Consider the following 13,743-nt stretch of genomic DNA (forward strand, 5'->3'; position numbering starts at 1 on the left):
TCTTTCCCTCTCTCCTCTTTTAATCACTTTGAGGCTTCACAGTAAAATATAAACCTGCAACCCTATTTAGTATGTTAATGCTGTTCAATAAACACACTCTAGCATTCCAACTCTGGCACTAGTATCTTGGCAAGCATTCTGGCTAGAATATATTTCATGCTTCAGGACATAAATGTGTAGTGACATATTAATACATCATGAAATTCAACAAAGATGCAGCGGACTCGAAGAAAGAACAAAGCACATGCTCACACTCCATCATATAATGTTGTCTGTCCTCTCACTCTATATTATCAGGTGTCCTGACAATTACATCCTTCGTGAATAACTTATAATAATTGCAAGTTCCAAAGATGAGCTGTACCAAGTTTAGACTAACAGTCTGCTAATATCAAAACAGGTGCATTTTATTGATAACAAATTCCAGATTTTTAATTCCTTTCACTCACGAAAAATAAAAGTTCCACGTTGATATCTGTAAGGTATTTGTAAAACAACATACAAGGGGAACTTTTAAGAAGTATTAAACATGCTTGGTTAATATATGAAACAGTAAGAAACCTATGAATTGCCTGTATACATATAGACCTATACAATTCTAAATATCCAAAGGTTATGCTCATGACTTACCTTTCTAGAAGATCCAACAATCTTCTAAACATTATTTGTAGCTACAGAGGGTGCAACATGCTGTTCCCAGTTTGGGGAAGACCAATGTAGATGCTATAGGAAACAAGTGCTAACTGTGGAGTGCACTTTGGTGTGCCTGTTTTCCAATCCATCCAAGACAGAAGGGCATGGGAGACAGAACATAGGCTTAGAGTCAGGTGGACCTAGGTTCAAACATGACTTCAGTCCTTTACTAGATCCGCATTTGCCTTTATATTTTTCTCTTTCCTAAGATCTCAGAAGTGTAGTACGTTATAAGAAAACTGAAACTTCTAACACACTGGGACTTGATAAATATTCATTTGTGTGAGGGGTATAGTTTCATTTCCTCCCATTGGGGGAGGTCAACCCCATCTTGTTCAGAAGGTCTGCAAAGTCAAACCTATTTTCGTAATAATGCTAAAACATCATTTCTACTTTTCACTCTCATTCCTTCATGAGTTTACAGTGGAATTTTCCAGAGGTCATATGATGTCACACAGCAACCCACTGAATGCAGAAAGGAGATATGAAATTCCAACTGCACGGTCTCTTAAACCAGGCAGCAAATAGATTTGGAACATTATAAAACAATCAGTAAAATGTTTATCGCTAAATATACTTTGTTCTATAAATGTGTTGAATTTTCCAAAAAAGTTATGTTAATATATAATGGATTTATTGGCTTTATTTTTAAATTAATTAATAAATTATTTTAAAATGTTTTAATTTCTAATACAGTAAATATCTATCTATCTATCTATCATCTATTACAGAAATGAAAGACCTTTGGGGTTTTCAATAAATTTTATGTAACAGGGTCCTGAAACTTTAAGGTTTGGTAAATGTTGCCTTAGTTTAATGATTTAGTAAGAAAATAAGAGCTCTGGGGACTTTAAATTTCCACTCAGGGATATGGAAAGGAAGAAAAAGAGTACTGCCACACTTACAGTAAAAATCTGGACACATTGAAAATTCATGACTGTTTTGTACCCGCAGGAGAGCTGAGGTTGTGAGGCAAACAACTGGCCTCACATCTGAGGAAAGACAGCTGACTGCAAGGAGAAATAATATGAGCTGTGCGTACTTGTGAGAGACACATCTTCAGTCAGGGCGGAAGCTAGGGGTGAAGTGGCAAGACATTTATAAGCCCCTGGAGGTCACAGAAATTAGAGTCCAGCCACCTTCAGGTCAATGTCTCCACAAATCCCCACCAAGTGCTCACAGAAAAGCTGAGAAAATGTCTAAGTAAAGCATCCCTTGTAATGCATACCTGGGAAAAGGGAATAGCAACTCCCACGGGAAGAGCACAGAACTCCACCTGGAACCTTCCCCTCTATCTCTCCTACAGAACTAAAGCATTAATATTCTGGAGGTAGAGGAACTAACCCCCCCAGCCTTGAGTATTGGAAAAAACCCACTGCAGCCATGGGAAGAAAACAAATGAAACAGAACAACCAACAACCTACCCTTGAGGGAGTAGAAAGAATACACGCTGGGCTCAGAATTACAGATGGGAAAGTGGCAGGAGATCTCAGGAGGCCACACCCCAAACACCCAGGGATACAGTCTCCACTCAGTAGTGATGCTAAATGCTAACAGAGTTCAAGTAACAAGTCACAGAGAACACTGCTCAAAGAGGAACAAAAGTATGGAAGGTTCAGCAAAGAAGAAATCTCAAGCTGAGAACAGAGCAGACATTGAGGAAAAACAAAACACCTCTGACAGCCCAGCCTGACCCTGAACACAAGGTACCACTAGAGGAATTTGAAGCTCATGGCTCACTGAGGTTCATGATAGAGACAACAAACTTCAAGTGTAACCTACATCCTAACTAGATTTCTCAAACTCTCGCATGAAAGGGCTAGAAAGAAAGGACGGCATGCCTGTTTCTAAGCATGAAAACTGTTTACCTCAGTCTCTACTGAACTACACAAGGTATCCAAATTTCAACAGCAACAAAAAATACAGGGCATATGAAAACGCAAGAAAAAACAACACACTCCCAATAGACAAAGCAATTGGCAGAACCAGAATCAACTATGACACAGATGGTGAAACTTCCTGATAGGAAATTTAAAATAACTATGATTGATATGTCAAAGAATCTACTGAAAAAGGAGGATTGCATGTAAGCTCAGATTAGAAGGTTCAGCAGAAAGGTGGAAACTATAAGGAAGAACCAAATGAAAATGCCAGAATTTTAAAAATACACAGTAAAATAGGTGAGGAATGGCGTCAACAGATTCACTCAACATACGTGAAGAAAAAAATCAAAGAACTTGAAGATACATCAATAGGAAATTCTCAAACCAGAATACAGAAATAAAGACGAGTGTGTGTGTGTGTGTGTGCATGTGCACACATGTGCATGAGGAACGTAACAGGGTATCCAGGAGTGGTGAGACAATATCAAATGGTTTAATACACTATGTAATTGGAATCCCAGAAGGAGAATCCCAGAAGGAAATATTAGTTCCCAGGGCAGAACTAATATTTGAGGAAATAATGGCCAAGAATTTTCCAAAATTAAAAATGGACACTAAGGAATATTAGCCATAAAAATGAATGAAATAATGACATTTGCAGCAACATGGATGGACTTAAAGATTATCATACTAAGTGAAGTAAGTCAGACAAAGACAAATATCATATGATACCACTCATATGTAGAATCTAAAGATACAAATGAACCTATTTACAAAACAGAAACAGACTCACAGACTTGGAAAGCAAACTTATGGTTACCAAAGGGGAAGTGTGGGGGGCGAAGGAGGGATAAATTAGGAGTTTGGGGTTAACATATACACACTACTGTATATAAAATCGATAAACAATAAGGACCTACTGTATAGCACAGGGAACTCTAGTCAATATTCTGTAATAACCTATATGGGAGAAGAAACTGAAAAGGAATGGATATATGCATATGTATAACTGAATCACTTTGCTGTATACCTGAAACCAACTCAACATTGTAAATCAACTCTACTCCAACATAAAATAAAAATTAAATTTTAAAAAAAGAATATTCACACATACACAGAAAACCCAGACACTAAGCAAACACAGATCCAAGAAATTCAGAGAACACAGAAAGGATAAAAAGAAAACATATTCCACTTTAGAAAAAAAGGAAATCTTGACAGCAGTTACAGAAAAAGACACATTCTATGCAGAGGAACAAAGATTAAAATTACAGTGGACTTATTGGAGCTAGAAGACAATGCAGTGCTGAAAGAGAAAAAAAAAAGTCAACACAAAATTCTATGCCCAGTGAAAATATTTTTCGAAAATGAAGGAGGACACTCTCAGAAAAAGAAAAACTGAGATAATTCATTGCCAGCAGACCTTCCCTACAAACAGTGGTAAGGGAAGTTCTTCGGGCAGAAGGAATATGAGAGGAAACAAATTTGGATTGACACAAAGAAACGGTGTTGAAAATGGAATCAGTGAATATAACATAAAATTCTTTTTTTCTTATTTTTAATTGATCGAAAATAAAACTGTCTAAAGTAAAATATAGTAGCAACATATTGTATGTTTATAGCATACGCAAAAGTAAAATTTATGGGGAAAAAAGCACAGAAGATGGAAGAGAGGAATAGAGAATATATTGTTGTAAGATCCTTGAAAGACCTTACATAACATGTGTGAAGTGATAAAATGACATCTGATGGGTGGCTCTAATTAATTAAAGACGTACAAGTGTATTGCAAATCATAGGGCATACACTAAAACATTAACACAAATGAATAAAGAAGCTAATATAACAGATAAAATGAAATTATAAAACATGCTGTTTATTAGAGAATATAATAAAAGAAAAAAGAAGAAACAACAGATGGAACAAATAGAAAGCAGCTTAAAAGATAGTAAAAAATAAAAAATAGGAACCAAATATATGCTGTCTGCAAGAAACACAGTTCAAAGATACAGATAGTTTAAAAAGGATAAAAAAATGAACTATGTAAACACTAACCAAAAGAAAGCTGAAGTTGCTGTATTAATAACAGATAAAGACTCCAGAAAAAGGAATATTATTAGTCATAAAGAGGGACATCGTGGCATAAAAAAGGGGTTAATTCTCCAAAAAGACACAACAATCCTAAATGCATATGTGCCTTACAATAGAACGTCAAGATACATGAAGCAAAGACTGAAAAGAGAAACAGACGAATCCACAATTATAGTTGAAGACTTCACCGTTCTTCTCGAAGGGACAGAACAAGTACAGAGTACATTAGTAAGATCACAGAAGACCTAAACAATGCAATCAACTTATTTGACATAATTTCTGTTTATATTTACAGAACACCCCTCTGGACAACAGCAGAACACATAATCTCTTCAATTTCACATGAAACATTCACCAACATACACTATGTGCTGGCTTATTAAGAAAACTTAAAATTTTGAAATAATAAAAATAATATAAAGTAGGACCTACTGTATATATATAAAGTAGGACCTACTGTGTGTATAGCACAGGGAACTATACTCAATACCTTGTAATAACCTATAATGGAAGAGAATATGAAAAAGAATACATATGTGTTCATCTGTATAATGGAATCACTTTGCTGTATGCTTGAAACCAACACAACATTGTAAATTAATTACACTTCCATAAAAAATAAATAAAATAGGTCACAGCATAGCTCTCTGGCTGTGTCTTGAGGATCCAGTACCGGAGGTGCAGACAGTTTGCTGAGTCCCTTAGTGTCCCTGCTGAGACTCACGCCACCGTCATGTCCCCCGTACCTGCATCCCCCCAACACGTCTCTCTTTGTAAGGAACCTGCGGACGATACCAGGTCTGAAGATTTGCGACGCGAATTCGGTCGTTATGGTCCTATAGTTGATGTGTATGTTCCACTTGATTTCTACACTCGCCGTCCAAGAGGATTTGCATATGTTCAATTTGAGGATGTTCGTGATGCAGAAGATGCTTCACATAATTTGGACAGAAAATGGATTTGTGGACGCCAATTGAAATACATTTGCACAGGGGGATCAAAAGACTCCAAATCAGATGGAAGCCAAGGAAGGGAGGAATGTGTATAGCTCTTCACTCTATGATGATTATGACAGATACAGACGTTCTAGAAGCCGAAGTTACTAAAAGAAGGAGATCAAGAAGTCCTTCCTTTGGTTACAACTACAGAAGATCTTACAGTCCTAGAAGCAGTAGACTCACTGGAAGACCACGGCATAGCAGAAGCCATTCCGACCATGATAGATTCAAACACCGAAATCGATCTTTTTCAAGATCCAAATCCAATTCAAGATCACGGTCCCAGTCCCAGCCCAAGAAAGAAATGAAGGCTAAATCACGTTCTAGGTCTGCATCTCACACCAAAACTAGAGGCACCGCTAAAACACATTCCAAAACACATTATACGTCTGGCTCAAGATATGAAAAGGAATCAAGGAAAAAAGAACCACCTAGATCCAAATCTCAGTCAAGATCACAGTCTAGGTCTAGGTCAAAATCTAGATCAAGGTCTTGGACTAGTAGGAAGTCCCGTGGCCACTGATAGTATAAACCATGATATTTTTAGGCATGTATTATTCATTTCCTCACAGTTTGGTTTACTTAAATTATCAGGAATACAATGTTGCAATGATGCTTAAAAAACACTTGTCAGTTTTCCCTGTACCAGGCAATGGTTATTATTAAAATGATATGCGATTGAGAAGCCACTCTTAAGAGTCCAGTTTGTTTAATGTTATGGGCAGCTATCAATTTGTGGTGTCTCTGTATATTTTTGTAACGAATCTCATTTTTTAATGCTTGAGGTATTGGTGTAAAGATGTTGGCTGACCATAATTTGCAACATTGCCTTATTAAAAATAACCTTTCATATCCATATTTGGTAGAACTGTTAACCTAGAAATGTAGCTTGCCAATAAGGTAGAATGATACAAAAGTGAAATTGTAGCCACCGTACCACACTGACCAACCAGAAACATTTAGATTCAGGGTGGACCTTTTGGTCTTGTCAAGATGTCTAGACCCATGATGACAATTTCTGGCACAGTGTGGAATAGTTCTTTTGTTAACCCCACTGTCTTGGGACATGACGCCAACTGGGTTAAGCCCCATTTTCAGGGAGATAGAGTTTTTGATTGAAACATGGAGCCTTCACTTTCCTGGCTCCTGTGAAGATTTGGAACCATACAAACGTCGGAAAAACTCACCTTAAAATTTGGGTAGGTTGATGATGGCAGAAATAATTTTAAGGGAAAAGAATGCTCTTACGCAGTTACTCTAAATTTTAAGGAGCACTGTTGACCATAGTATTGCTTAGTTTTCTTACTGCTGTTAAAAGCAAGTGAAGTGTTTCAAAGTAGGTTTCGTTTGTGTGTGCGCATAGTGTACAAGGACTGAATTTTGATGCTTAAAGCACTTGGTGGGCTTCCCTGGTGGTGCAGTGGTTGAGAGTCCGCCTGCTGATGCAGGGGACACGGGTTTGTGCCCCAGTCCGGGAAGATCCAACATACTGCGGAGTGGCTGGGCCCGTGAGCCATGGCCATTGAGCCTGCGCGTCCGGAGCCTGTGCTCCGCAACGGGAGAGGTCACAACAGTGAGAGGCCCGCGTACCGCAAAAAAAAAAAAAAAAAAAAAAAAAAAGAATGCTTATCAAGAGTGCCTTGTGAGCGATTCCACATGGAGGTGATCATTAAGACGCGTGATTCTGGCTTAAACATCTGGGTGGAGAAACGTATGAATCACCACGGTAGACAATATAGTACGCGGAGCAAGACAGAGAATTTAGCAGTAGGTATGCTGGTTTGGAGGTGCTAATAAGCTATCCAGAAAGCCACCGTCTAGTCACAGCTCAGCAGTGACATGTGCAGAAGAAAGAAGAATTCAGGTCTTAGTGCAGAGAAGTAACTGACATCTCAGGCACGGGTGATTTTTTCTGAGGGAGGATAACTTAGTTGTGGACAAAGAGGTGACCCAAGGCTCTGGTACCCACTGAAGACAACCGAGGTGATAAGAGAGAATTATAAGCAGATATTAAAGATGAAGTGGGAACTTGACCAGGTTATTGATGATGTTTGAGAATTTGGTTCAGAAATGTCCCCTTCAAACTGTAATAATACCTCTTCATAAACAGTGGATTCTGTACAGCACTGGACTAACTTCCTGGGGCTGCTGTAGCAAATCATCGCACACTTCATGGCTTAAAACAACTGAAATGTATACCATCACATTTCTGGAGGCCAGAAGTCTGAAATCAAAGTGCTGAAAGGGCCACATTCCCTAGGGAGCTTCTAGGGGAGAATCTATTCCTTCCCTCTTCCAAATTCTAACGGTTGTCAGCACTCCTTGGCTTGTGGCAGCATCTCTGCTCTGTGTTTCCAGTATTTTCTCCTCCTCAGTATCCCTCTGAAAACTCCCGCTGCCTCTTTCTTATGTGATTGCATTTAGGGCCCAGATAGATAATCTAGAATACACTCCTTCTCTCGATTGTTAACTTAGTCACATCCTTGCATTATAAGGCCATGTTCATTCTTTTGCCATTTTAGGTGTTACTGACAGGTTCTGGAGTTAGAACGTGGACATATCTTTTGGGGGGGCCACCATTCAGCTCACTACAAGCACTCTGTCAAAAATATAAAATAATAAGATTCACTGTTAGCAAGGGATTGGGGAAAGGATATTCACACACTATTAACAAAAGTTAATTGGCATGATCTCTTTGGAAAACAATTTGGCAAAGCTAAAAAAAAAAAAAAAGGCTTGAAAATGTGTATATTGCCTTTAATAAAACAATTACAAGTTTAGAACTTTATCCCCAAAAGAGATGTGGTTCATAGAATGTGCAAGTATGTTCACCACTGTCTTTTTTATTATTTGAAAAGAAAACCTGGATTTAGCCTAAAATGCTCAACAATAGGGGCTTAAATAGGATTATGTGTGTGTGTGTGTGTGTGTGTATGTGTGTATATATATATATATATATATATGTGTGTGTGTGTGTGTATATATATATATATACACACACACATGCGTATATACATATATATATTGAATCAAAGACATGTATAGCCATCAAAATTGGTAATATAACTCCATGTTTATAGCATATAAAAGGATTCACAATATCCTCAAATAAAAAGTTTTTTAAATGACATGTATGGTATTTTAGTAAATAAAAAGGTATATTTAAAGTAATCTCAATGAGTTGATCATACAAATATTAATATTAATAGGATCACTGGGATTTTATCAATTCATTTTATTTATAATTTTGAATTTTTCTTCAGTGAGCTTACTTATAATATTTTTAAATAACTGAAAAGTGAATTAATGTATCAGACACATATTAACTTTTCTTCAAATATATTTATAACCCTCATTTTCAGACATTTCACTGGTAAATTAGCCATAAATTTTCTTTTGATAGATATCTATCTTTTGATAGATAAAAAAGAAAACTATAAAACAATATATACAAATGAATTTGGGGATAAAAGCCAAATATCTGTTTTCTAAATATAACAAAGTCCAAATGTGAAAGAAATTTGAGCCACCTAAGTAAAAATATTAATACTAGCATTATCTATTTATATAATAAGTGAGAATAAAACGTTTATTCCTAAGTGTAGTAAACATTCACTATTTAAGAAAAAACTAGCCTATAGCTGTGAATATACTCTACAAGCCATTTTAAAAAGCCAATTATGTGTATGTATGCTTGGTAAATGAGACTGAATGAATTACATCTACAAACTTATACACATAAATTATAAACTTTAATTGTTTCTGGAAGAGGCTATAATCTTATTAAGCATCATGATTAGTGATGTTAGTGCCCACAAAATGCATCTTACAAGATTTATTTTGATTGATATCTAACTCGTAAAAGAGTGATCTTTTATACACTACTAGGACAGAGTATACTTTATAGCTCAAACCTAAAAAAATATCATGAAATTGCTCTTTTGCTGCCATTAAATGTGACCCACCAATTCTTCCAAAACCAGTAAATATTCACTTCTACAGGTATTTGCTTCCTCATCTGGAAAACTGATTAATAAAAAAATGTCCTCTTAGAGTTTTTATGGAGAACTTTATGTAGATCTTCATAAAATGAATAATGAAAGTTGTGCCATGTTCACTGGCAGAACATTTGCATCAATATTAAGGTGATAAGTAGTTCACAATTCATTTAACTATGACAGTGATTAGGCAGCTATTTTTTTCTAAATTCACTAGGACCATCTGTTTGCCTACTAAGTGCAAGGTCTTTCACATCAAGCTACAGGAATGGTTTTCCTAGATTGTTCTGTAGGTTGGAACCCTCAGCCTTGTACAACAAAGTGTAGTAAAATGATTCAACTTCGTTCACATCACAAACAATCTAAGAGAAAATTTTCCAAATCCATATTTTCTCAACAGAGTTTGCTAGAAGACAGGGCAGATGTGCTCATTCATACCGCTGTTTGTTCTGGATGAGAACTCAGTGCTTCCTGAATGAGCTTCTGATACAGAAACTCATCATGGAAAAGTTGCTTCAATTCAGTCGGTTCAGAAGATGCTTTAAAGGTTGCCTATTCCAGAGCAACATTTACAGATGTCCTGGGAAGGTGACAGACGGCAGGGACCCTGAGGGCAGGGGACAATACATCAGTGGAGGTGGTCAGAGAAGATCTTATGGCTGCCTGGGGAAGCAGAGGGCAGAGAATTTGAAGCCACGTGAATTTACGAGGCACTCGGTGAAGGTTGGTGGAGTGTCTTAAAAGGATGCAGTAGGGTCCTTGCAGATGGGGAGGGAACCTAGGCAAACTTGTCCTCCTTTCTAATTTTACATGACTCCAGACAAACAACTGAGTTGATAACATGCTGCATCCCCTATCTCAGGACCCCAAGTTCCTCATTCCAGTTTAGAGAAAGTGTAAAAGATTAACACACATTTGCTAGAATTCATCTCTTCTGTTTCTGCTGGTTATGCCATCTTCCCGGTTTCAGCATTATCAACTTTTTAAAATATAAATTTCAATTCATGTACACTTGATATAAAGATAAGAAAAAGTGATCACAGTCACTGAGATAGAGGGATCTTTGTAATTTCAAGGATAAAATCAGTCATTTATCCTGCATTCCCAGCATTTTTCCTGCAAAATGGATAAGATCATATTCACTTCCGGGGAAACGTAATAGCAAAAGGAAATCACAGCACCCAGAACCCGATGAAGCATAGATAAGATCCAGGTTCTCAAAGGAGCAGGGTGCCTGGATGATGGTTGTGTTGGTCATGTGACAACACAACTGACACTCTACGTGCACGCAAACTGCTGATCCTTTCTGGTCCCCCAATTACCCTAACTCCATCTCCACACCCCCAATACAAGTAGGACATCAGGATGGCCGGATTTGAGGCCACTGTGGGAGAAGACGTCTTCCACTTCAAAGTCTCGCCCCAAGTGGTCTTGATAAGGCATTTGAAAGTCCTATCCTACTCATGCCTTTGAGCTAGAGTCCAGAAAGCCTCTTTTTACATATAAGTGCTGGCTGTGATTGCTTCTGCTTTTGAATTCTTATACTACTTTCTGCCATTCTCTCAGACCAAGGAACAGATTTATTTATTTAAAAGACCCATCTTAAGGGGAAAAGGGGAGGGATAAATTAGGGATATGGGATTAACAGATACACACCACTACATATACAACAGATAAAAACAAGGACCTACTGTACAGCACAGGAACTATAGTCAATATCTTATAATAACCTATCACGGAAAAGAATCTGAAAAAGATTATATATATATAAAACTGAACCACTTCTCTGTACATCTGCAACTAATACAGTACTGTAAATCAACTATAGTTCAATAAAAAAAAGGCTTCAAAAATTAAAAGACCTGTCTTGTTCAGAAAAGGTTTAAAGAGGACGAAATATGTATCATATTTATAAAAAAGTAGAGACCAGAGATGAAGAATGTTGGGACGTGGACAGATATCTCATATTTGCACCCTCTCTCTACTGGTTCCTGTGTGACCATGGACCATTACATGCCTCAGTTTCCATATCTATAAGGTGGGGATAATAACGTTACTGCACCAGTGACTCACTGTAAGAATTAAATGATAATACACATCACACACATAGCAAACTATCATCTTCCTAGGACAAAATAAGATCTCAGTAAATTTTCTAGGTATTAATAAATTGCTATGTTTTCCTCTTACACATGCATTATCTCCTCAATTAGATCTGAAATCATGTAAAACCAACAAAATGTGATTGGGTACTTTCAAGAATACCTGAGTAGCAGTAATCAGAAGGGAAATACAAGAAGAAAGGAAAGATATTAGATTAAATGAGAAGTATACAAAATGTATTTGGTTAAGAAGATCATTTGTTGAGAAATGATTATGAGATGATTAATGTTATTACAGATTATAGAACTATCATTACAGATTTTGAGTTAGTGGAAACAGAATGCCTTAATGTAGTGGATGTGGGAAATTGTAGTTTGGTGTTATACCTGAAGATGCAGGAAAACTAGGAAGGGAAAGTTTCAGAGTTTTTATAATCTTGTAAACATAAGAACAAGGTGAGCCATAGACACAGTCGGAGACTAATTAAGCAAATGGAGCAGAGATGGCTTTCCCAGGCTTGGGATACCATATGGAGCCAGGCCACATGCAGAGGAAGCAAAGAATAAATGGGGACAGAGCAGCAAGCAGATGGGTTGAGGTCCACCTTGGGTGAAGGTTGGTGGTGGATTTGGGAAGGGAGTTATGCAATCAACAAAGGACAGAACCCCAAGGGACACCCTTGGCTATACTCAACTTGTCAACTCCGAACCTTCTGGAATCCTGCAGACCTGCCAACATAAGTAAGATAGGTGTTTGGGATTCCACATCACCTCAGCTTTTCTGCTAGGCCTCAAGATGCAATGAAGGCAGCTAGGATTAGGAGAGCTTATTCTTTCGGAGGCTTTGGTCAGTTGGATGGCTTCTGACAATTTTCACATCTTGAAATTTGGATCATGTCCCCTGCTGCCATCAAAGGGTGAGACCCAACCTAAAGAGAGTAGGAGGGGGGCTTCCCTGGTGGTGCAGTGGTTGAGAGTCCACCTGCCGATGCAGGGGACACGGGTTCGTGCCCCGGTCCGGGAAGATCCCACATGCCGCGGAGCAATACAGCAAGCCTATGCCTGTTCAATCCAACTTCAGATAGAAAAACCATCTGCTGCTTGGGTCCATTGCTTTAGAAACTCTAGGATGGTCACAGGTTAAACGCTGAGCTCCGAGTGGATCCTAAAATAAACTTGGTCTCCTAACTCTGTCCCTTCTGATTCTTGCTAGGTAACCATCCCAAGTCCTTAAGGCGATCGTAACACCTGAAGTGACCCCATTGTTCCATGCTCAATGTCTTATTACAAAATAACTTCACAATACAAAGAGGATCTTTTCTGTCAAACAGGAATATAAACTGTGCAGATCTGTGCTCATAGAGGGAGACATTTATTAAAACTCATTTAACTTTGGGCATTTATTGGATCTTTATCAAAAGATGTTCCACTTCTCTGAGTTTGATCATCTACCTTTGGTAACAAGTTGTTATAGCAAAAGTGCTCTTACTTGATCAGTGGAGGGTAGAAATGGGTACCACGGATTCCATAATTTTACCATCACATTAAAACAGGAAGTTGGTGCTACCTGATCAGATCCCACTGGGGTAGAAAACAGTCTATAACATGAACAAAGAGAGCCTGTGTCACATCACTGGGGTCATCAAATGTCACATAAGCACAGGCAGGACACTTTTCAACCAAGGATCTAAGAGGGTTTTAAAAACATTAAACGGTGAAAATCTCAAAACAGCCCAAAGAGTTACAGTGCTATTACTTCTGTAAACCTTGCAATGTAATCTATTCAGGTCAGTATATGATTTCATCCTGAGTCATTTACATATACATAAATGTTAATGTACTTACTATATTCTATATTCCTTACTATATTCTCTTCCAGGATAAGTTAAAACATCAGAATAAAATGAATAACTATGAATAAATTGAACTTCACTTAATTAATTCAAGATTATCATTAAATATTAACGAACATGAAAGTG

The 13,743-nt window shown here is 37.6% G+C and overlaps 1 pseudogene; it reads left to right on the forward strand.

Annotated features, from left to right (window-relative positions):
* LOC103071623 (serine/arginine-rich splicing factor 10 pseudogene) overlaps positions 1 to 6,187 on the forward strand; it is a 9,006-nt pseudogene extending 2,819 nt beyond the window's left edge.
* Positions 6,188 to 13,743: the final 7,556 nt, after the last annotated feature.

This window comes from Lipotes vexillifer, unplaced genomic scaffold, assembly GCF_000442215.2.
Source record: "Lipotes vexillifer unplaced genomic scaffold, Lipotes_vexillifer_v1.1 scaffold605, whole genome shotgun sequence".
Taxonomy (NCBI): Eukaryota; Metazoa; Chordata; class Mammalia; order Artiodactyla; family Lipotidae; genus Lipotes; species Lipotes vexillifer.